Raw genomic sequence first — 24,512 nt, forward strand, 5'->3', positions numbered from 1 at the left:
CTGCAATGATATGCAGAAGGTGAAGGGAATTTAAAATAGTCATATTGTGGGCCTTTTATTTTAATCTAACTCGCTGTCAATACCCACACTATCATTTATCTAGCAATTACTGAGAACAAAATCCTCTCAAATTTTCACCTGAAATGCCACCTCACTGCATCAGTTTTCTCTAATAAATTCCTGCAGTCACTTATTTTGTTCTTTTCTGTTTTCCTCCTCTAAACATTTTTTTTCATATGCTAGTTTCCTTCCTTCCTTCTCTTTTAGGTTTAGGATTTTTATACTTGCATTTACCACCTGCATACTATTATGGCTTTTAAAATATAATCCTATTTGTGGCTACCTGGAGTTTCACAAAGGAAGAATGCTACATTTTTCCATCTGTCAGACTACCTGCTACTTTGCTCTGTACTGTCACTTCCCTGGTTTTAGCTCATGGCTGCTTAGCACCCTCTATTTTGCAGACTACTTCACTGATAAAGAACCAGCCTGATTTGTAAAGAAGATGAAATTAGCAGGAAACATTCAGCTGAGGATCTGCTTACTAAAAAATACAGCAGGACTTCAGATCTGTATGAGCAATGTCAAGACCTGAATAGCTCCAGCCACTTCATTTCTTCCATAAAACTCATGCAGACCAAAGCCTTGCTCATCAAGTCAGTGCCTACATATTAATGAGCAGCCTCAGGTAGGAGCTCATCCTCTTCAGGCTGCTGGGACAGAAAATGCATCAGATGACTTCACTTAACATCCTACCATTCACTTGAGGTAAAACATCTAAAAGGATTTTAAGGAAGCACTTGGATTTGACAGCTACTTGGGTACCTCACTACACTGCATTCTCCCCGTGCACTAAAGCTCAGCCTGGGTGCCGATTCCAGCTCCACCCTCGGTCACTTCAGTCCTGCAAGAAGCAGCTGCCAAGATCACCTTCTTGTCACCCAGCAGCTACAGAGGATTCAGGGACAGCTTCTTTCCTCTGCAGCACTCCCTATTCCCAGCCTTCCCTACACTTGTCACCTCTCACCATTCCATCATCTGCCTTTCCAAGAGACATGAGCCAAGCCAACACAAGAGAATTCCCAGCTCCTCTTGCACAGGTCACTTGGGGCAGTCTCAGTGGAACTGGAGGTGCACTTCATCTCACCTAGAAAGCTTCTTGGGGTGTGGGTATTGCCTGTTGAATGAGGTTTCCTACATGTTCCCCTTTTTCTGGGATAATTTACACAGACCAGTGCTTTACAAATCTTAATAAAAAGCCCACAGTGTCAATAGAAATTAAAACAAAAACCATCAGTGCTTTATAAACCATAATAAAACCCCCACATTGTTAATACAAAGTAAAACAAAACTCATGAAGAATATGATTGTTACAGTTCCATATTGGGAGCACAGCTCTACCCTCAAAGTTGCTTAGCACATATGAGTCAGTGGGGAGAGTGAGTGGAACATCCCCTTTATGGCCTTTTGGCATAGGTGAAACAGCCCTGGCCTTGAAGCAGGACTTGTCTTAAGCTTCCTCAAAGTTTGCTGTTTCATTACACAATGGGAACAGAGGATAGAAGAGCAGCTTCTCACATGGCCTTGCCCCAGAGAAACTCAGCAGAAGGGGAAGTGCACACCCAAGCTCATCTTCCAGCCCTTGTATCAAAGAGCATTTATTATGCTACCTCCACTGGAAACAAAACCACAGCACTTTGCTCTGTCACAAACTTACTAAGAAAAGTAAAATCTCCCCTTCTGCTTCCTACTCAAAGCCTGACAGTCCTGACATCAATGTGTTAGCAGGAAAACCTGTACCTGTTTTTGAAGATAACAGGAGAATCTCAGCTCTAGTGCAATTTTAGCTTGTATTTTCTATGACCAGAGAAATCAATACTCATAATTAAGAGCTTAATCTTCATCTGTTGCAGTATTACTGAATTCCAGAATGAAGACAGTGCAATCATTTTCACATTTGTTGTGATGCCACATTATGCTCAATCATCCTCCAATATAACGCAGAGCCAGCCTGCTGATCTCTTACCTCTGCTGTTAATTAATGGGACCACACTTCCCCAGCAGCACAAAGCAATCTTTCAATCTGTTTTGTGAGCCATCTTATGTTTTGTAAATCAATCCATCACCTTCTGTTCTCAGTTTGGTATTGTCCTGGCAGTCCAACAGATTTCCTCTGCAGAGATACCTGGATGCTGCTGAGTCCATCTGAGCAGAGCTGTGTGTGTACCCTGTGCCTTGGGCCATGAATCAATGGACAGAGGACATTAGCAGAGTTATTGCTGTGCAGTTCAGCAGAGTATTTGCTGCTATTACATCCATAAATGCAATCAGGAGCCCTGTCATTACAGCAGGAGTATGAGCCATAATCACTCCAAAGAGGCAGAGCTCTGTAGTCCCTATTCAAACTCCTAGGAGCAGCTCCATTCCCTTCAGTGGGACCATTTCTGCAACAGCCAGCTGAGTGGTAGTTGCTGAACTCAGAGTTCTACTATAAACTCCTTTTCAATTGCTCACAACTCAACAACACAGCAGGTTGAAAATTTCCAGGCTTGGCTTTCATCTAAAAAAGTTTTCCAGTTTGATTAGAGCACAAACAGGTTTGCCTTGTTCAAATGGTGGCAAGACCAAAAATAAATAAATAAATACAATGTTTTCATTTAGGACACAAGAATTTTGTATCAGACCTAGTAATAGAAGTAGTTGGAGGGTTATATAAAAACCACAAAAAATGTCACTGAGCAATTCACCAGTGAGCCAGGACCTGATGAGAAGTCTTTGTCTGAGGGTTTGCTAACAGCAGCATTGCCCTGGGCTGAGCCAGAACTCCTGCTGGAGCTAAGCCCCAGTGCTCCATCACAGCAAGGGCATCTCTTGCCACCAGGCTCAAGGGGGAAGGTCTGTCTTGCTGCAGTGAGGACACCCTGCACAGGACAGGTGACTTCTGAAGCACAGTGCCTGTTAATTGTACTTAGATGAAAAGACAATTTTTCCTATGCCAGCACCTAGAAAACTTTCTTTAGCAACATTAGTCCCATCTTTGGGATGCCAATTGTCAATTCCAGTCTAAGAAATGATTCACTGTTTCCATGGTGGTCCTTGTGGAGATCTTCAGTGAAAGAAAGGATTCCAGGTGAGCACTGATTACATACATATATTTTAAATTATTACAATTATCTATATGTAAAATGCCCACTGGTGTCTGGTCTGTTCACTGTGCAGAAGACTCCTGTAGTGAATAAGATCTCTACCATGAAGTGGAATGAGCACCTTGTGCCCATTGAGCCCAGCACATCCACTGCCCAGGCCAGTGAGGGGCTATAGCAAAGCAAACCAAGCTCCTGAAGGAGAAAATTATCATGACTGGTCATAGGTGTGGCTTTTCCTTGTGGGTTTTAACTTAGCAAAGCAGGAGAGGTGAAAGGTGTTGAGATGATCTTCTGCACATCTGTTCCCAGGCATGGGGATTAGAGAGGGATGGTTATGATTACCATAACCAGAGTGAAGTATTGCTAGTTGTGTTAGATTTCCTTAAAACTACTGTTACCTCTATTTTTTTATCTCTGAGTTAGCATTGAGCACTTTGGAAAAAAAAAATCAGAAATCCTGCTGCTATTGAGGAGTGGATATTCAATTTTTTTTGCAGTAATGTTTTATCTCAACAACCCTGTTCTACAACTTTTCAGTCTCAGACTCTATCAAAAATCACAGGAACTATTTATGATCGTCTGTAACTTCATATGATCAAGTAACCCATAAGCAAGAAATCAATGCAAGGCAGGAGGGAAGCAGTGAGACATAATTTAGAAGCACTCAGTGGCTACTGCATTTAACATTAAAGAGACAGATTTCATAATGTTCTTTCCATGCTGAGAAGAAGCCCTGGCTTGGAACAAAGGAGCTGCTGATGTGGGCATTCTGAGTCTTCTTTAATCATTTCAGAGGGTGACAGCATAAACTTAGGGCAGTCAGAGGAGAAGAGTCACTGCCTTACAGATGGAAATTCCCTTCATGAGATCACTGGGAGATTCTCTACAGTGAGTTTGTGAGCGGATAAGCAGCTCTGCATCCCTGAAAAATTTATATAAAAAGGGAAACTCACTGTAATTACAGATGTGGGTTCAGTTCTGCTGTCCATGAACAGAAAAATAAAAGGCATGAAAGAAGAAAGATAGAAAGATAGAGGATACATGTAGAACTCTTTCATATTCACAGCTGGATTATAAGAAGATTTTTTTTTTTTATTTTATTCTAAGGGAAAAAAACCCCAAAGATATTTCTCATGGGAATTTATAAGAAACCACTTCTACCCCAGCTTTCTCATCCTCCTGTTACAGCTGTGTAACATTTGTGCTGCATGCAGCATTTCCAAGATCTCTCAAGAACCCATCGGAGCAGACATCATCCATTACACAAATCCAGAAAACACTATGCACCAGAAAATTTGGTGAATGTGTCTTTTTTTTCATGTGATTTGCAGAATTCATTGTAAATGAAGAAATATAAAAACCTTGAGAACAAGGACAGAAATTTTTTGTATCACAAACCTGTAAAAGCAGTTGGGCTAACACAGAACTGTTCAAAATCAACCTTCAGGGTCCATGTATGTGTGTGTGTGCAGCAGCAGCACACCCATATTCACTAAATTTCCAGCAAAAGCAAGCAGCATTTGGTTTGAAGCAGCCTACCATATTTCAAACAAAAAATTTGTTCTATCTTGCAGTCAGTATTGAATCATTACTGAAACCATTTTTATGATTTGCAAATGACCAAGTAATTATCAGATTCCACTATACTGCACTTGCAATACACACTAAACTTAATTTACTACAATACTTATCTAGGCAGGCCAATCATCTCTGTAACAAGCTTGCTTTTCTGACTATCCTAATTATGGAAATGGTAGCATTCCTGGGAGACAAATCTCAATTATTTGTAGTTTTGCTGGAGTGTGTTAGTCAAGCATTTTCTCCCTATTCCTACCGACTGCCATGAATAAATAACACTCAAAAGCAACAGTAAATTAATTAATGTTGAATTAGAATGAATCTTGTAATAATAGTGTTTATCATATCAATTAACAGCCAATTAGCACATCATGATCAGTGTTATTAGGATGAATACAAAATGCCTTTTAAATGAGCATCAGGCTATTTTTACTACATCCAGTGACTTTACTGGACTTCAGAGATGTAAAGTAAAGCAGATCCAAGAACAGCCACAAAGATTCCTTGCAAAGAACATTGATTCCTCCTGCACCTTACACCCTGGCTTGGCTTCACAGTCCAAAACCCAACCCAGTCCTGGCTGCATCCAGAGCAGCGTGGCCAGCAGGTCAAGGGAGGGGACCCTGCCCCGCTGCTCTGCTCCTGTGACCCCACCAGGAGAGCTGCAACCAGTTCTGATGGCCCCAAAGTAAGGACATGGAGCTGTTGGAGCAGCCCAGGAGGCCATGGATAGGAGAACACCTGGAACACCTTCCCTGTGGAGACAGGCTGAGAGAGTTGGGGCTGCTCAGCCTGGAGAAGAGAAGGTTCTGTGGAGACTCATAGGAACCTTGCAGGGTTTGAGGGGGCCTACAAGGAGTGGGACCCTTTGTCAGGAACTGCAAGGACAGGACAAGGAGCAATGGGTACAAACGGAAAGAAGGGAAATTTGGCTTTGATATTAGGAGGAAATTCTTTACCATGAGGATGGTGGCATACTGGAACAAGTTTGCCCAGGGAAATTGTGGATGCCCCAACCCTGGAAGTGTTCAAGGCCAGGCTGGATAAGGCCTTGAGCAACCTGGTCTAGTGGAAGGTGTCCCTGCACATGGCAGGATGATCTTTAAGGTTCCTTCCAACCCACACCATTCTTTGACTCTCTGACTTAACATTTAAGAGGTAACACCCTTGGAAACCACAAAAAAAGAGGAAGACCACTATTTAGAGGTGCCTCTGTCACACAGCCTTAAAAAGAAACTCAAATAAAAGAGATTTTCAAGCTTGGCTCTCAGGACAAACCCACAGCCCATTCCCAGCTCAGAGTCAAAACTTGTGGAGCAGCTCCTGAGTGCACCAGTTCCATGACAACACACCCAAGATAAAAGGGACAACAGCAGTCCTGTATTTTTGGCTAACACATCAGGTGTGAGAGTTTTCTCACTGTGTGGAGTCACCCTCCTCTGACAGAAAGCTCGCTGCAGGAGGAGACTTCATTCAGTTCTTGTGCTCCAAGAGCTGACTTGTGCTTGTAGGAGGGGAAAGGTTACAGAAGGCAAGAAGTGAAGGGATTGAAATGAAGCATGTGTTTAGTTATCTTATCCACCACTGGTTGTTGCTAAGGATGCTCCCATCAACAGCCCCAAACTGATGAGAACAGGAATTTGTCATACAAGAGAAGTCATCCCACCACTCCCAAGAAAACTGATGACACAAAGCCAGACTGAAACATTTATAAAACCTCATTCACAGTTTGCATTTTCTGAACAATCAACTACTGATTTAGGTGGCCTGAATTACACTCCAGGGGCTGCCAGCCCTCTTGCTGCAGATGGATTTCATCCCAACTGGAACACCAGTGACAGCCTCACCACCCTTCATGCCAAAACCAACAATGGGCTTTGGAGTCAGCTCTGCTCTGAAGAGCCTCACTCCCTTGCCTCCAAAAAGCCTTTAGATTTCTTGTGCAGGACAAGAAGAAAATGCAGAAAATGCCCTTATTTCAGTGCAGACTTTCTCTTCTGCCTAAAATCATCAGGAAGTTTAAGCCTTCAAGGAACAGAAACTTGAAAGTCAATCAGTTACTATAGAACAACCAACATAACAAATACTAAGCAAAATATCAACAGAAGTATATCAAGGCTTATACTTCAAATTAGCATTTGAAACAGCCTCTGCTGATTGGAGTGTCTGTTCCAGTGTGTTTGGAGACTGGCACGCTGTAACCTTTACACCATCTCTTCCTCTCATGCTCACAGCAAGAATAATCAATAAGGAGTGAAAACACAAGCAATTACACACATCTCTACTTCACATAACCTCCCAGGAGATATTATGTACTGCTGAGACTACCAAGAAATGAATAGGTAGATAAAAGCATGTTTGTTACCTGCCTGATCAATGTTTTCCCTTTCTGTTTTACTGTGCTGGCATCTTTCAAATCCTATGCAGAGTATCTCTTCCCCCAAATAACCTTAAGAAATTAACAGTTAATCATTACAATCAGCTGGTGTAAGGCCAGGACCAAGTGAATTTGTACCATATGAGTATCTGGTCTGTTAACTCAAAGTTAATCCTCCCTTTGAGATTCCATTACATCTGTCTTCTATTTTTTGAATGTAGGATTGGAAGGACAGAGTCTGCCTTTATTCTCTGTTCAAGATAATTATGAACATAGTGTTGGAAACAGACCCAAAAAATAAAGACTTTCACATGTATTTTACATAGCTGGTTTGAAAAGGTCAAGTTAGGTACTGAGAATAAAGGCTGCACTAGCAGAAGCAAAAATCAACCCTCATAACTGTCCCCTGTGCCAACATGGTGCAAAATGGGAAAGTTTAGCCTCATGTTTTAGCTGGCACTTGCAGTGACAGTGAAATTAATGGGAATTTCACAGTACAGTCAAAAGAAAGAGAAAGATAGATAGCACAGGTCTGTGCAGATTCACTGCAAAGCTGTCAGGATCTGCTTCCCCTGCATCCCTTTGAGTTAAACTTTACAGGTTTCAAAGACTAAGCAGCGCTAAGAATCTCACACTGTGGCAACAAAAGATGTGTCAGATATCAGATTCATGTATGTCTAAGTACAATAAATACATATATGCCTTGAGTTTGTATCCACTGGTAGATAGCTAGGAAACAGAGGGAACTGAAGCATTTAAAGTAAAACAGCACATCTAAAAAACAAGCTTCCCCCAGAAACAAACACAGTTTCTCCACTCAGATTATACATTTTTCGGCATAACTGATTTTTTGACACATAACTGTTGTCAAATATCCATTATGTCAAAGGACACTGGAGAGCAATGGTTTTGTCAAATGACCCAAAGTACTTCTCATTTGCCCATGTGAAAAGTAGCACATGAATTATTTTATAATTGATCAGCTTTTGTGCTTCCAGACAGAACCAGTGTCCTCCTTGCTACCATGTGTGCTGCATAAAGGATTATTGTGGAATGTGAATAATTTTACTCAACAGAGAAGGAAAAAGGGACCAATCTTCTCTGAGAGTAATGCTTGTCAGACAGAGGAACACAACATAATTATATTGTGACACTTCCACCAGCAAATAGATTCTACTGTAAGCAATTAACACTGGTTCCTTCAGCAGACTTCAAAAATGTAATTATATGGTATGCTCAGTTACAATAACATCTGATTAATAAATGACACTGCACTACTTGAGCTAGATTTTAGCATATACAGACAGGTTAAAACACAAAACAGATTGATGTTAATTCTTGCACAGGCCACCCTTACACCCCAAAATTGTTCATTAATATGGGAAATGTTAAGGACATAAATATTCACATTTTCAGAAAAAACAAGCACCAGTGACAATGAGTACTCTGGATCTGACTAAAATGGAGAATTTTGGTCTGTGCAGTGAATATAACAGCCTGTCTCTCCTCCTGAGATGGGTGAGGTAGGGCTGGGCTCTCCTTCCTGACTGGAATGCTTTCCAGAAGCTGCTTCTGATCAAGAGGGATTAGTAAAGATGGTTTAAGAAGGAAAAAAAAAAATCATTGGGCATTAATCCTCTAAACATTTCATAGCCAACATATCTTTAACACAATCCCTCTAATCCAATTAGGGTGCCTTGAAAATCATATCTTGAATTCCATGCTTCATTGTGATGGGTTCTGTGTGAGTGAAACGTGCACTCAGCAGAAGCTGCTGAGCACCTGCTCTGCCCCAGAGCCCCCTCCCCAGCCCTGCCTGGAGCAGCCCAGCTCCAGCTCCAGCTGCAGCTGCACCAAACCTGAGCCCTGACACATCTGGCAGGGTCAGCCCTCCCAACATTCACCCCTCTGAAACAACAGGGAAAACAACCCTTAATACAAAGCTTTTGGCAGCAAGGAACAAATTAGTATGAATTAACTGAGCTTGATTTCTTAAATGTTCTCATGGAAATTGTTTGGGCTGGTGTTCACGAGGATGTATATTCACACTTAAAGTGATGGGCAAAGGATAGAACAAAACAGCAGTCTTGTTGCTAAAATAAAGGACTTGCACTCCATTACTCCATCACAGAATAAAAGGATCCCATTAACATACCACTAGAGGAAAACAAAGGGGAAAATCAAATTGCCAGCATCAGAAAATGTTCAACAAAAGCAACATAAAGTGATTTTTCTGTATTTCAATTGACATTACAGTTTTGTTAAAAAAATCCAATGTGCAGAAAACATCACTTTATTGACTAAATAAGTTACTGGCTGCTGTTAAAAGCATCTGGGGAGAATTTGTATGCAAAATGCATTCTCACAATAATACCATAATTTATAAATGAGTTATAAATTTCTCTCAGATTTTAACAAGTCTATGATGCCCTTGGATGTCAAGGAGCTGCTTAAACAGTAACTTGTAGAAGAGTCTTCTCTATACTGCACAAGAGGAGTATCTGTGCAATGTCTGAAACAAAAAAAATCATGCTGACTTTTTACAGACAAAAATAATAATGGAGATAATTTCTAAAATTATCTTAACTCTGCCCCTCAGAGTGTCTCTTCCTATTCTGCAACCTCATTTCACGTCAGCAGTCAGAGGTACTAAATTTGGCCCCAGGCACTTCCCATTTCCTGCAGCTGGGGCTGATCCTGGCTCCCAGCACTGCTGCATGAGTGCTGGCAGGGTTTGAGCTGGACCCTGGCACACAGAGCCTCTGCCCATGCACAGCTCATCCCACCCCTCTGAATTTGGGGAGCTGGCAGAAGGGAGCTGTGCATCAATGTGGATCTCCAGAATAACTTAAAGAAGCTGCAGCACACTGTGAGACAGGGCACACATCCAAGTTGTTATGCATTTTAATTAGGTAAAACAAGTGCTAAAAACTGCTTTGAAGGTCTAGATGTAACCCAGCAGTATTGGTTTCCCATATTTGGGTCTTCCTCCTGCCATCTCTCATTCATACACAAGTTATTTGATCATCTCTATCACAAAGGGAGGCTTAAAAGAGAAAAATAAAAAAACTCAATCTCAACTTGTGTTGAGATGTAATTCAGTTCCTCCTCTAAAATGACAGAGCCCCAAACAAATTCATTCACAACTTGGCTTTTATGGTACAGTAGGGCATGAAAATCATCAACTGGCTGCAAAACTGCTAAGTAAACCTAATTTAGGAGATGAAAATGTGTGAAACGCAAGGAGCATCTCACAGATTGTAAAATGACATGTTTATTTAAAAAAGAGCCCAGGAAAAACAAGAAATGTTGGCAGAGGACTGCAGGAACAACCCAAAGGCTCCCAGGCTGTCGGGGGCTCAGAGCTGCCATGACCTGCACAGCCAGGGCAGTGCCCACAGCCCTCAGCCAGCACCTCAGGGAGGGAGGCAGGAAAAGCCCCAGCAGGTTTGTTAAAGAAACAGTTCTGTACAAACAGAGGGACCCCAATGGCAGCAGCTCAGCACAGAGAGGAGCAGCCCCAGCACGGCAGGGCCAGGAACCAGCGAGGTCTCAGCTGTGAGACACCTCTAGCTCTGCACACACCCCCGGGAGGCTCTGCCATCAGGAGCTCAGCCTCCTCACAGCCTAAAAGCTAACCCCCCAAGGATGAGTTGTAATTGAGCCAAGAAGCAATATTATTTGTTAAGGCAAGGAGGTAGTGAATGAGTAGTGACAACATAACTTCGTTCAGTTCAGCTGCTGAATTCATTTCAGTCCATCTCCCACTCTGCAGCCCCTCTGAAATCAATGGAGAATGGACAGTGTAAAATCAGTATCAAAAGAGAATTAGCATGTCTGAGCAAAATTCTGCTCATGTTCCAGTTCTGAACAATGCCTGGTCTATAAAAACACAGATTAACGTTGAGCCTCCTTAACAATCCTCCACTATGGCTAAAAGAATCAAAAACACCTGAGCTGCAATTTCTTTCAAGTATAATTTAATTTCCCCTATCTTTATTTTGACATTAAAAGAATGATGAAAAATCTCTTCATATTATTTCTCAGGACACTACTGCTAGAAGGTGAACTGTTTATCCACACACACACACACCATTCATTCTCACCCTTTTTCTATGAGACTGGATCACCCTATTATAACAGCAAGTACCAACTTTATGAAATAATTTAATTTCTGGAATGCATTTTTATGTAAACTAATCCAATGTCTCCTGACACCAAATCCTTACTGTTCATCAGCACAACTTTCTTAGAGTTGAAGACAGCATCTGAAATAGAATGCCTGTGCTGGCAACATTTTTATTAGAACAAAATCATTTTATAAATCCAAAAGTGAACCAGTATGGAAAAGTTTAATATTATTGTAAATGAAGAAGTATTTAAAGGTAAAAATTATACTTGACACTGTAATTACATTGCCCCAGAGTGTAATCCCAAAAGAACACAGAGACCTTTTGCCAAAGGTGATTTGAGTGTTAATATGAAACTCAATGTGGGCTCATTTTAATTACATACGTGCCTGCTGAGAACATATGACAGAGTCCAAAAAGCTAATTCATTGTCAGCATGACAGCAGGACCTAATATTAAATCTTGCACACAAAGTACATTTTCCAGATTACCAATTGCTACACAAAAATGGGACACATTGCAAAAGTGGTAATGAGCATGAAAGCAAAAATACAAAAAATATTGCCAAACAGAGCTTAGCTCTGGGCCAGCAGGGGGTACAGGAAATCTCCAAGCAGTTCATTCTTTTTTCTTCAAAAGCAGCAACATTCAGTTGGTCCATCTCTAACCCCACTGACACCAGGTTTGGACTGACATTCACAGCATTGATCCTCACTGTCACTGCAATAATGTGGCACTGTTATCTATAAAACTCTTTAGAAGTATATAAAAGCACTTCAAAGTAGATTTTAGTGTGCTTTTTTCTTTTTCTATACTTAGCCCTAAATTTTCTTCATTTAAAAGAAATTACTGAGTTATTTTTTGTTCTCATAAGTCCCTGACAGGTTTCTGGCACTGAAAAAAATGTTAGGAGTAAGTTTATACTTGTTAACGTTAACAGGCATTTTGGTTTACTTTTAATTTTGGATAAATTCATGCACCAGTCAGTATTTTCTACAGAAAGTGCCTGGAGTATGAAGAGGAGAACCCAGAGTCACAAGGATGAGCTAACCCTGGGGAAACAAGACATACTCACAATTCTGAAGGCAGCAGAGACCCAGCCAATACTTGTAACTGCAGCTTTACCTGCCCTTCTGTTGCTTTACTGATGCATTATTAATTAATAACTACTGAACGTTCCCAACAGAGCATTTTAAATAACAGCTGAATTTCTTTATGGATGATTATGAATCATAAAAGTAAATCTGCAATGTTCAAAGCAATAAACAAGCCCAGGTAGGGAGCCTGAACTACTACAAAACCTGCCCTTTGAAGCTGGAGGTTTTGGGGGTTCCTAAATGTCTCCTGCGTAGAATTACACAATTTCCAGTCTAGCTTAATCCAATTAGTCTGAAGAAATGTAGGATTTCCTCTTTTTGCCTCAGCACAGGCAGATGCTGCTCAAAGGGAGATGATGGCATTTTAGAAAAGCTGCAGGGTTGGTTTGGTTCACTGCTTTATCCACATGAAGCTACACCAGTTTAGGCCAGCTAACAATTACAGGTTTCAGTTCTCAACTCAGATAATGAAAAGAAAACTGTCAAATCACAATTACTTCTACACAAGATTTATGCAAATGATGAAATATTTCAGCAGCTCTGCAATGTATTATTCAGGGATGATGCCAGGTTTTCACATTCTACTTGAATTCTGGACAAACTTAACAAGTACTGAAGGTGTACTTAGGGCACCTCTGTGGTATTGTAGCTGGATGGTTTTAGGCATAGTTGAAATAAATTTGTAATGCTTTAAGATGAAAACTCATTTGGAGATACTATTTTTCCATAAGATTTTTTTTTCTAACTCCACCTCAAAAAATGAAAAGCCTCCTACTATTTGAAGAAAATTCCAGTATTAATTTTCAAAAATATTGCTGCCTTTAAGGCAGAAAGGAACTCACTATTTCTATTCACTCTTCACTAGATTCAGTTACTATCTGAATAAAGATAGGGATTCATAGAAAATAGAAAGAGTAACACCTTTTTTACTTTCAGATATTAAGATGGATCATTATTCCTCCTGATGGGTTAGAAGATATTTATCAGTTTGAGTTATGAGGCCTTTCTGACTGTGAAGACTTAAACATCGATTTAATGCCAACTTAAAGACTACTAAAAGTGTAGGAGATTGCATTAGATAAATAATTTAACAATAAAAGGTATATCAAGGCAGACATTATTGCAACCTTCCACCAATCAATCACCATTTTCCATGTTTATCCAATTTTCATCTCAAGGTTCTGTATATCAAATTGCCCAGACACACACTACACAACTGAAATAACTTCATCATTGAATAAAATTGCATGGCCATTAAAATTCTCTGATATCAAGATAGCTGACATTATGTTAAATATTGGCTTCAGTTCCATAGGGTAATAAATTTTGACCTAAATCCAATCTTTCATGGATAGCTGATTCATAATGAAAAATTACTGGTTTGTCACTTTACCTTGGGAAATTTATTGTAGATACTAATATAGCACCAGGCAGGCTTTGAAATATATGATAAGTAAAACCACAGTTCCCTTCCTAAGCCCCCTGAAACAAAAGGAACATATTTGGTCTGGTACAAAAACATCAGATATACTGATAGCTACCAGAAAAAGAGAGAAAGAGAGAAAAGAGAGAAAAGAGAGAATTTTTCCTCCTTAAAGATACTTTTGTAGAGCAAAATCCATAGGGAACTCAGAAAAAAACCCCTGTTATTTTTAAACAAAATTATTTCAAAGTCACTTGATAAACAGGATTTAAAATCCACATTAATACCAAACTAACTGTAACATCAGCACCCCCATTTTTCCTCTGCATGAACCTGCAATGGAGGTAAATACCTGGGCTGAACATGACATGAGCTGTCTGAGGTGTCCCAATGAGCCTGTGCCACATCAAAGAACAAAACCCAAGTTTCCCCAGTATCAGTCTAGGACTTAACTTCTATTAGTGCTAATTTGGTTGGCCCATGATATGGTGTAATGGAGCATATTCCTGCTGTCCCTCCTTAGTTTAGAGCTCTTTAATAACTTCTAGAGCAACCACATTGCATCTTTCCTTTTTCTTCTTCTTGAAGTGATCCTTCTGCTTGAATGGATTTCAGCAGAATTTTCTGAGTGATTTCAAGTTTGCCCATTAGGAGCCCCCTAACATCCCTGATTTATTTCCTAAAATTCTGCAGGCTGCAGCAATGGAAAGCAAATGCCATGACAACATGAATGTTTGCATGTTTGGCAAATTATGTCTACAAATGGCCAGAAATGATTGAGAGAAATGAAAATGAGTGAACTTGTGTACTAACTGCAGCCTTTTCAATTGTAAATGATGGAGCTGAATCTAGCAGGATTTCTCACTAAGATTTCCTTTTTGATGACCAGGTTAAGAATGCCAGAGATGTCTGAAGCTTCCTTGTAATATTCCTCATGAGCATGTCAGAAGTGATTTTCTCATTTGCTTTTCAGGGGTCTGCAAGGTAGAACATTTTCAGAATCAGAGCTGCCATACAACTGTTCTTATTCCCAAATGCTGGATGGATGGGCTTTGCTTTGGGCTATAAACTTCCACAGACTGGTAAGACAAGAATCCCTACCTCTCTATCTTTGCTTGCTCCTGTAAGAACAAAATTGTCTTGTTTATTTCTCAAGTGAATTTAAAATTTTGGTGATAGAAGTGCATAGAGACATTTTATGGTTCACTGATAAAGGTTATAGAATAAATTTACTGAAGTAAGACATCACTTAAGAGGGGTCAGCAAAGCTACTTTATTACATCAGTTACACCTCTAGCCCACTTTGCTTTGAACACTTCACAGGAAGCTTGGCTTTGTGATCACCTCCGGGCAGAAAATTATAGATTTGTTTACAAAACCACTTCAGCTCTGTGTAACCTCCCTCTGCTCTGGTTTGGCAAGTGTGTTATACAGAAATCTCTTCTATAATGTCTCTTGGTAGCTCTCCTCACATTTATCTCACACACACCTCTCCTTAGCCATTTCTTTCTCTGCCAAGGTGGCCAAATGAGCCAGGCTGGGTTCTCCTGTCCAGCTTTCCCTTCTGTAAGGGGCTATATTCCTCACATGCTTTTGAATAAATGACCAAAGAGACTTCTCAGATAGAGAGAATGACTTTGGGACAGATCCTCAAACGTGCTCAGAGTGCCACAGGGAAATTCTTCCACAGCATCCACACCTCAGTCCCATGCAAAAGAGAAAGTACAAACGGGTAAAACATATATTGCAATAAATTTCTCTTTTGAACTTCCCTTTTCCTCTCTACTATTCACTTAATTGCCCAGAATGAATCACAGCCCAGAAATAGATGCAGAACATGACAATGTATGGTTCTGTTTAGTCATACTCCTGTCGAGCTCCACACGATTATGCAGCACAGTAACACACACAGAGCTTCAGCCTGAGAGTAGCAGGGATTGCAATGCTCCACTGCACAGCAATATCCACCAGCTGCCTGGAACCCTCCATTTGCCATTAAAACCACAGGTGAGTAAGCAGCCAGGCTGCTTGAGCTGCTGTTTACAGCCAGTCACCAGCAAAGTGTTTCTCTTACAACTTGTAATGAGTTACAGAAATTAATCAAGACCTCAACAAAACACTTCCATTAGTATGGGCAAGAAAGTCTCCACAAAAGAGAGAGAATCACCCTGCAATAAAGAGAATTATATAAACAATTATATTCTAGTTCCACCGAGGGCTGCCCTGAACTTCAGCTGAGTAGTGAGGCTTCCAATGAGATTTGTAGAAAAAGATCCTTTTGACTGACAGCTCTTTTTGAGGTGCTCTCTGACAGGACCTACAACTGTTGCAGACTGTTGAGGGAGGTTCAGGTTGGATGTAAGGAAAAGGTTCTCCACCCAGAGGGTGGCTGGGCCCTGGACCAGGCTCCCCAGGGAGGTGGCCAGGGCTCCAAGGCTGACAGAGCTCAGAGAGTGTTTGGACAGTGCTCTCAGGGCTCTGTTTTAAAAGGCAAAAAGCAATTCAGGCCTTCAGAAGAAATCCTACAAATTCCACAATTTGAAAGCACGTACAATTGCTATGCAAATTATTTTCCAGAGACCACAGAGTTTGAGTTACTAGACAATGATTTTCCTGCAGCATAATTTTGCTTTTTGGCTTAAATCTTCCATCATTTTTACAGTAACATCTGTGGATGAGGACAAATGGGTGAGCACTGAACACAAGAGTTGATAGAGATCATTCAGCTTGCAGCAAGCCTTAAAAGAAAGGACTGAAAAATTCTTTGGCCTCCCTGGGGGGTGGTGAGAAAGCTAGAGAGGAAAAACGATGGATGTTTGCCATGGGCCTTTCAGTAGGGCCAGGACTTTAAACCAATATCTTATTTTATAGTAAAACTGTAAAATGCTTCAGACTTTACTGTGCATTCAGCTGAGCCTGTTGGTGACAGCAGTAGGGACTGGGAGATGGGAGTGCTCTGTTCCTCCTTACAAAGGTGCCAATCAGGAGTAACTTATTTGACACAACTAAGTGATAAATCAGTGAGGTAGGTGGATATTAAAATAGTGTGAGCAGTGAATCAGGGCTATTCAACTTCTAACACGCTCTCAAACTATCAAAGACAAGCATTTACTTGGAAGACTAAATATACAATGAGCAATTTCAAAATCTTTTTCAAGGTTGCTCAGCTACAGATTCTTGTCATTCAGTTTTTCTATGGAAGTCATGATTACCCACGGAGAAAAAAAATGGATGTTTTAAAACTACCTTCTGCATAAGAAATATTTGCAACAGAAACAAATTATGGTTTGGAATCTTAAAATGGCAATAATGTCCTGTAAGATTGGCTTCCTGCCTAGATTGCTGGCATTTTAATTCAGAGTTAGATCTCTTAAACAACTCTTCCTCATTTCCAGGGGAAGCCATTACAAACCAGTGATCTCATAAAGCTCAGTGACTCCCGAAATACATCAAAGAAATGTACCCTTTTAAAAACCTTCCTGAAACAGGGTGCATTCCCTTTAATTATATTTTTAATACAGTAACAAACCCTGTATTTATTCAAGGCATTGTTTCAAGAAGCCACAAAACAGAAAAATTCTTCGTCTCGGCTCAAGAGGAAGAAATTAAATGTCAATAGTTTCCCCCCAATTATTTTAAAAGCAATCCACTCAGTGCCGCTGGCTTCAAACTAAACTGTGGCAGCCTCGAGCTGCAGCTAGCATGGCATTTCTGGAACACAACACTCCCTATTCTCAAAATAATAGTTCATCAGCTGCAGATTCCCATGAAAACTGAGTATTTGCTAAGTAATGGTACTTGGAGAAGTGCAGTGGTTAGAAAGACAGAGCTGAATCTGTGCTCCTTTGTCCTTGATGGCATTTTAGACTTATAAAAAAAGCAAATCTAAAAGCTGCCTGCTTACAATTAGTATGTTACACTGACACCCTGACACAGTTTTGTTATGGTTGGAATGTTGAATTAGGAAAGAATAACATTGAAGCTTAACTCAAGCTCAGTCCAGTACTAATGTACACAGCTGCTTGCTTAGCATTGAATAAAATTAAGATAATTAGATGCCATGTTTCCTCTTCAGGGTCTGTCTACTAAAATCAGCATAATGGGTCCACTCCAGAGGTCCAACAACAATTTTATATGAAAGACATTATGCATGAAAAAGAGTAGGGCTCAAATTTTCCTTGTACAGGGGAGGCTGGGTTTGGTGCTTTTGTTTTGGGTTGGGTTTCCTGGTCCTTCTGATTCTTCTCCCTCCCAGCTCATACCTTCATATGAACAATTTTCTTTAGCCATAGTTGTATTTGACTTTTCCCACCATCACTGTCCACACGTTTCAGGATCACTGGGAAGCATTAATGATCACTTAAGTACTTTTCTTTCATCTCTATACATACACAGTAATCTTTATCAAAATATTCACTGAGCTTCTGCTACCCTCACTCTCTCTTCCCAGGAGGTTTGCAGCAAGGACATCCTCAGCCATTATCCTCTCCCACGCTTGCCCATGCTCCCCCTTTAATGCTCCATAAAATGATAACATTTTCCAAAACAGAGGCTTGGTGAGAACTAGGACTGCTGACCATAAATTTTCCATCCCTTCTGCCCCCCACTCCTTGTGTCATGCATTGCTCCCAGCGTTTCCTTGAGATGCCATGTGCCAGATGATTTCTGCAAGTCTGCTCTTGGGGACCAATTCTGCAGCCTCCAGACCCACGGGTGATCAGACAGGCCTAACGTGACCAGACACTAGCACCACTCATTTTTGTCCTGACAGTGCCACAGCTTCACTGGTTTTATTAGAGTTGGTTATGCTTCAAACATGTTAAGGGGAGAGACACATCACTTATTTCATAAATTCATTTAGCCTAAAATGCAAGTACTGAATCTTGAAACGGCCCTTTATAATGAAAGCAGTGCTGGAAACATGGTTTGCAGAACAGAACACAATCTCTGTACACGGTGTAATTACATCTTAGCATTCTGCAGAATACCAGTGCATGGCTTAAATGCTATTAATTGTAAGCAGTTTTGTTCCACAGGATGTTGTTTGCTGATAACTACTCAATTAGGGTTATTTTGCAATTAGTCTACTCACAGTAAATTTACTGCAACCAGAGTCATCTGTGTGTAGCAAATTAAAATGCTGTCTGGGCTGCATGTGCAGTGGCTCTTACATGCTCCTTAAATTGTGTCTAGCTCACCACAGTGATTCTGTCACACTAACAGATTAACAGGAAAGCAGCAGCAGCCAATGTCATTTGGAATCCTGAAACCAGCAGAAAAAGACAAATCTGGGGTTCAATGATCTGTAGATCAAACCCAGCGAGTCCAAAAATGCACTGCCAAAATGTTAAAAGCTAAACAAACCGCACATTTATATGTCACTGTGTGCATACATGCATATTGAGCAGATGAAATCCTCTGTTTGCTTCATTACAGCTCCCATTCTTTTAAAATTCTGTAGAGGATGCTCTCATTTCCATGCCTTAAAGTACAGCTCTGCTCCACCCCAAAAGTATTTGGCATCTTGTGGCTTCTCCTCTCCCTTCCTGAGAATCACACCTCTTTCTGCTGAGTGCTTTGTAGTCATCAGATAAAAACATTATGGACATTCAGATTGCTATTACCTGTGTGTTGTTCCATAAGCAGAGCTCCAGAGCCCTTTTCTCTCAGTTTGAAAACCAAAAGGTTGTGTTTCTAAAATAAAATGGAAATTTTTCTTCCCAGCAGCCTCTAAGAAGCTGAAAGCACTTGCTTCAGTGTGCCAGAGCAGCATTATCAATAAGTAACCAGGGAGAAGGCAGTCTGATCTGCAAAAAACTCTTTCAGTGCTGATAAATTATTTGGAATGAGGGAATGATAATTTTCCTACTTTATTGTAAGTTGGGTTTAGCCCACAAGGATGAAGGTAGTGGAAAACCTGTTTGATTTAAAAACTAAGAAAAGACAACAAAAACAACCAAAGGAAATAAATCAGGATCAATTGTGGCTCTCTTTTCCTAGGGACTTCTCATTTGCTAGAACTACATCTTAGAAAACACTTCTCAAAAAACTCTGCTATGTACTTTGGTCTATCTAGGGCCATAATCTGGGCCAAGAATAAAACCAGCTGGATAATTAATTAATGATAAGGATTAGGCCAGAGTCTCCCCTGCGGATAGGGCAGCTGGGAGAAGCTGGCCCAGAGGAGGGCTGGTGCAGATACCACCTGGGACTGTGCCTGTGATGACTCCTGACCTGGTGGCAGTGACCAAGCAGGAATTGTGCTCTGTGTCCATCCAGCAACCCTGCAAGGCAAGGGGTGCAGAGCTGCAAACTGCCATGATCCATATGGAGTGAAAAACAGAGAACTCAGTGACTGAATCCAGGCACTGGCCAGCAGCTGGGCTTTTCTTCACCTCAGGAGGACAGAAAGTAGAAATCACAAGTTCAATATCATGTTGAGATGTGGAGTTGTGTAATTACAGTTGCAGTGCTCCATTGCTGTTGGGCAGGCTCACAATGGCCATTCCAGGACTGTGCTCCTGCCCACAGTAATAATGGATTCTGTGGGGGGCAACGTGGCACAGATCAGCTCACCTGGGCTTGGTTCAGGGGGATTTTATCCAGGTACAGAGCGATGGGGATTTTAGAGACAAGAATTCTCATTTAAACTTCTGCTTCTTCCCAGTACCTCTGCACAAGAGGAGGACCATGCATGATGATGGACAAAGAAGGGAGGCAGCTGGTCCACATGCACTGACAGCTTTGGAGAGCAGAAGGGAGTCTGGCCCACCAGAGAATCAGTGTCTGTGCAGGACTAGGCCAGAGATGGCTCCAGCAAGGAAACATCTGCCACATTGTCCACAGGTTGCTGATCCCTGTACCATGTCTCCTGAGACAAAAGGAACTCCCCAAAGGATGTCTGCAGGTATCTTCTACACCTGCACAGGACTGGATTTGCTATTTCCTCATCTAACGTTGTGCTGAGCCTACACTTCCTGTGTCACATTTGCAGAATACAATTTTCCCCAAAACACACTTCTACAAAGACCAAACATCCCCTTCTGAGCCAAAGGAGACTTGCAAGCTGCCTCTTGCCCTGCTCTCAGCTGTGACTGGGTATGGCTGCACCTAAAGCCTTTGACACCAATCTCCTGTGCCATAGCTTTTGTGCCATGTTTTTAGGACCAGCTTGCAGGGAAATGCCAGCTCACCTGCTCTGCAAGTCAGGTGACTGGTGAAGGTGCCACGTCCTGTTCTGCTCCAGCAGCCATGCCCTTAGAGGGACTGCAGCCCACAAGGAAATAACACCTGCACGTCAGGCAGGGGACATCATGCTCTTGATTTTAACAATCCTCCCTTTTATAACTGAAGATCCTTATTATCAACTTCCTTTGCCTATTGCCTTTGGAAACAATAAAACACTTTAAAAAGTAACAGCTGGTATGATCCTGTTCTTGTTGATAAGCACTGAAGTGAATGTATCACTTAACATTTCTGACAATCCAGCTGGATGGAGTCCTGTCCATGATTGATAGCTGCACTTAGCAGTGTCATGGTTTTGATCAGCTGAGACAAGATCCAAGGGGATTAAAAGCTGGATGACATCTCAATGGAAACCACAGCACTGGGAACACGTTTATATGTTGGGATAATGGATGAATGTGCTGCTCCAATGCATAAATATTTATACTTCACAGTTTTGCTGAAAACAGACAGGAAACCTTTGTTCAAACCAAGCTGATGGGAACAACACTCACATGCTGAACACACAGGCTCAGACCCCAGATGTCTGACTGCTGCTGAAAAACACCAGATCACTTTTTTAATACAAGAAGTGCCTCTACCCACATCTTCCCCTACCAGCAATCCCACCAATGGGGTGTCCTACATCTCCAAAAGCTGATGTGCAATACTTTCAAACTCTTCTGTAATCAAGCTCAACTCCTTCCAAGTACCAACAGAGTTGATGAAGTCACCTTTCATGAGGGATGGAGTCACTCTGTGGCTGAAGAACAGCAGTATTTATGTTCTACAGTGGGAGGAGAGATATGGGACCACAACACACTGAAACTCAGACAATGGATCTTTAACAGGCCTAAAAATTCAAGGGATCTACCAAATGATACACATACAAGGCCTTCCAGTAGGCACTATGTGCTTTCATGGGGTTTTGGGGTTCCCCCATGTCTGTCTTGACAGTCCTGTATTCAAACATTTGGGAAATGACTTCAAGGTCTGGATCTCCTCCATAGGTTTGGTGACCCAATCTTCTTGTGCACTGGTGCTTCCTGCATTAGCAACTCATCTCCCATTCCATATGCTGCTGCACTTCTCCACAGCAAAGCTCCCAAATCTGCTCTACAGCAACCTTGTATGGAACACAGGATGTCCAGACTTTCTGCCAAGGAAATCTGGCAGTTGAAGTGGTTAACTTCAGCTGTCAGCATAGGCAGGAGGAAATAACCTTGAGGCAAAGAAAAATCAACATTTTCCACATGTATCCATCTGGCTAGGCTAACATGTCTCTGAATTATTCTTTTTAAACAAGTGTCACCACTTAAAATAAAAAACTAAATGAAACTCTAGCTCAGCAAACCTAAAAATTTTAGACACAATCTTTATGCACCTAATATTTTAATGTGGTATACATCCATACCACATAAGTTTTTCCTAAATTAATCACATTTGGACATTTTCATCATTTTGCTAGACATACTTGTAGCTCCCAGTTTTCTGGAGAATTTTACTCTGACATTACAATGGAAGCACTTATACCAATGTGCTATGTACCTGTATGCTGAAAGGCTTCAAGTGTAAAATGTGACCCTGTTCTTGGTTCTAAGACCACACTATTATCCTGACTGCAGGGCATAAGAGATAAATGTATTTAGAAAAGAAGCAGTAAATATTTATTGAGAAACCTGTTTTTAAGGATGGCAGTTGTTTAAAACTTCTGGAAAGTCACCCTGCATCCCTGGGAGATCACCAAGCAGGGTGTGATGGAACCATAGGTGTGTGCAAAACGGCACAGTTGCAGTGTCTGCCCACACTAATGACAACACACCTTCAGCTCTGGCCAGGATATCACTTGCATATTTGTATTTGGGATACATTTATCTACACAAGATTTATAGCATTGGTCCCATTACTAAGACATCTTCTTGATCCCAAAGGTGTAGGGCAGTGTCTGCAAGGTGCTGGTCTCCCTCAGCTTTCTCAGAGACCACAGTGACTGCACAGCCCTGAGGGAAGGGGAAGAAGGGGGAAGGAATAGCAAGGACACTGATGCTCATCCTGTTACTGATGTCTGCTTTTGCTCCATTTTTAACTCTCTACTGTTCTCTTGTCTTCCCTTCAACTTGTGCTGCCTTTACTGTCCCTCTTCCCTTCTTCCCACTGAACACAGTGTCTTCTGCCTGCTCCATTAATTGTCTCCAGTGTCTGCCCACCCAGCTTAACAATTTGGAGTATTACCATGATAAGAAAGGGAGAAAAAACACCAAAAGAGGCGTGGTAAAAAACCAAAACAAACAGTCACAGATGCACTGGAGTGGGGAATGAGGGTGCTCAGACCATTCATCCTGGTAAGATGCAACATCTAAATTAAAAGCCTAAGAATCTTGTTACAGGGAGATGTGCTTTTTTGGATACATTCTCTGGGGCAGCTCCTCTTTTTCACTGTCTGTACAGGGAATTTAACCTCCTCATCTCTGTAATAGCAATGCCATCCTTCTCTCTACCACACTGAAATCACCCTGCAGTAGCCACTGCTTTGTGATGGTGCAGTAAAAACCCATTAGAGGATGTTCCCAATGAAAGGAACTAAATATCCCCTGGTTCCCATGGATCCCCATGTTTATTCTACAGTCTCAAAGCAAGACCTATTCTCTAGTTTATAATCCCCTCTGCACTTTCAGCCTGGACAAAGACATGGCATATCCACCTGTGCATGGCCAATTACAGGCCTGGGACTCTGGACTGTTGTATAAACAAATGCTGCTGTGGGTAATGCTGCTCCTTGATCAATACCCATTTTGATCAACTGATCAATGCTATTTTTTTTAAAGGCATTTTACTCTATGGAGATCTTCTAGCTGGATGAACAGTGGCACATGAAGCACTTTTTGAAAAGTAGAAAAAGGTCAGCTCAGACATGCAAACTGACAGCAAGCTGAGAGGTAACTCGTGATCTGAGGGCATGGAGAAACCAAAGCAACAATCAAAGCTTGGCTTAGGCCAGCAGAGGTAACTGACTTTCCAGCAGTGATTCTGAAAATAACTTTTGCTGATTCAAGAACATTAAAAATAGAAGTCATCCACAAAATTGGATTTTCCCCTGTGCTTTCGGAATTTTTTAAATATACTTCTAACAATTACCTGGGTTATCAAAATCTTAGGACTCCAGTGTGACAGAAAAATAGCCATAACATCAATGCCACTCATGCATTGGTCAGCAAAAAGCTCCAAAATTCACAATGGCTGTTCTCTGATTACCAAAAAGCACACAACTCCTGCACAGCATGGCAAGATTTTGACTATGCTTCTCTGTGTCTGTAGATTAAGAACTAAAAGAAGCAGGAGTAGCAGCTAAATACCTAGATCACATTGTGCAATAAAAATCTGGTGGAAGTGAATTCTACAGGAATCCACCAGGGATCTTGTGACATCCACATTATTCCCTTGTTCAAAGGGAATTGAAAGCCTCCCTTGTTTTCGTGGGCCAAGCCATCACACATCCTTGCAATAAAGCCATTTCTGTCAGCAGAAGGCCATTCCAAT

At 41.2% G+C, this 24,512-nt stretch overlaps 1 protein-coding gene across 4 annotated transcripts in view; it reads right to left on the minus strand.

The window, feature by feature from the left end:
* The window catches only part of XYLT1 (xylosyltransferase 1), a 176,350-nt gene that overhangs the window by 64,414 nt on the left and 87,424 nt on the right, over positions 1–24,512 (minus strand). The gene's annotated exons all lie outside the window — the stretch shown is intronic.

The sequence above is a fragment of the Molothrus ater genome, chromosome 16 (assembly GCF_012460135.2).
Source record: "Molothrus ater isolate BHLD 08-10-18 breed brown headed cowbird chromosome 16, BPBGC_Mater_1.1, whole genome shotgun sequence".
In the NCBI taxonomy this organism is placed as follows: Eukaryota; Metazoa; Chordata; class Aves; order Passeriformes; family Icteridae; genus Molothrus; species Molothrus ater.